Source organism: Sapajus apella, unplaced genomic scaffold (genome assembly GCF_009761245.1).
Source record: "Sapajus apella isolate SASKATOON/1434 unplaced genomic scaffold, GSC_monkey_1.0 scaffold33, whole genome shotgun sequence".
Classification (NCBI taxonomy): domain Eukaryota; kingdom Metazoa; phylum Chordata; class Mammalia; order Primates; family Cebidae; genus Sapajus; species Sapajus apella.
In genome coordinates this window covers 9,873,027-9,873,863 of record NW_022436973.1, presented here as the reverse complement: position 1 = coordinate 9,873,863, position 837 = coordinate 9,873,027, and the positions used below count along the sequence as shown (strand labels likewise).

At 48.4% G+C, this 837-nt stretch overlaps 1 non-coding gene across 1 annotated transcript; it reads right to left on the bottom strand.

Moving 5' to 3' along the window:
- Nucleotides 1-461: 461 nt before the first annotated feature.
- On the bottom strand, nt 462-565 carry LOC116563084. The gene has a single exon (XR_004274216.1). It is a non-coding gene; the product is annotated as a U6 spliceosomal RNA (small nuclear RNA).
- Between the last annotated feature and the right edge of the window lie 272 nt (nt 566-837).

Genomic DNA, 837 nt, shown 5'->3' with positions numbered 1-837 from the left:
TATTTATTTATTTATTTAGAGACGGTGTCTTACTCTGTTGCCCAGGCTAAAGTGCAGTGGCGCAATCTTAGCTCACTGCAACTTCCACCTCCCAGGTTCAAGCGATTCTCCTGCCTCGGCCTCCTGAGTAGCTGGGATTACAGGCATGCCCTACTATGCCTGGGTAATTTTTGTATTCTTAGTAGAGACAGGGTTTCACCATATTGGCCGGGCTAGTCTTGAACTCTTGACCTTATGATCTGCCCGCCTTGGCCTCCCAAAGTGCTGGGATTACAGGCATGAGCCACCACTCCCAGCTTTAATTTTGTATTTTTAGTAGAGATAGGGTTTCTCCATGTTGGTCAGGCTGGTCTCAAACTCTCAGCCTCAGGTGATCTGCCTGCTTCAGCCTCCCTTAGTTATTCTTCCTGATGCTCTCCTTCCCCTCTCCCCCACCTCCAACAGGCCCCAGTGTGTGTTGTAAAAATATGGAACGCTTCACAAATTTGCATCCATCTTGCACAGGGGCCATGCTAATCCTGTCTGTATTGTTCCAATTTTAGGAGTGCTGAAGCTGCTGAAGCACATTTTTTTTTTTTTTTAAATAGAGATGGGGTGTCACCATATTGGCCAGGCTGGTCTCGAACTCCTGACTTCAGGTGATCCACCCATCTTGGCATTCCAAAGTGCTGGGATTACAGGTGTGAGCCACCACACCCGGCCCTTTTACAGTGTTTTGTTTTGTTTTTTTTTAAGACGGGGTTTCACCATGTTGGTCAGGATGGTCTTGAACTCCCGGCCTCAGGTGATCCGCCCGCCTTGGCCTCCAAAGTGTTTGGATTACAGGCATGAGCCACC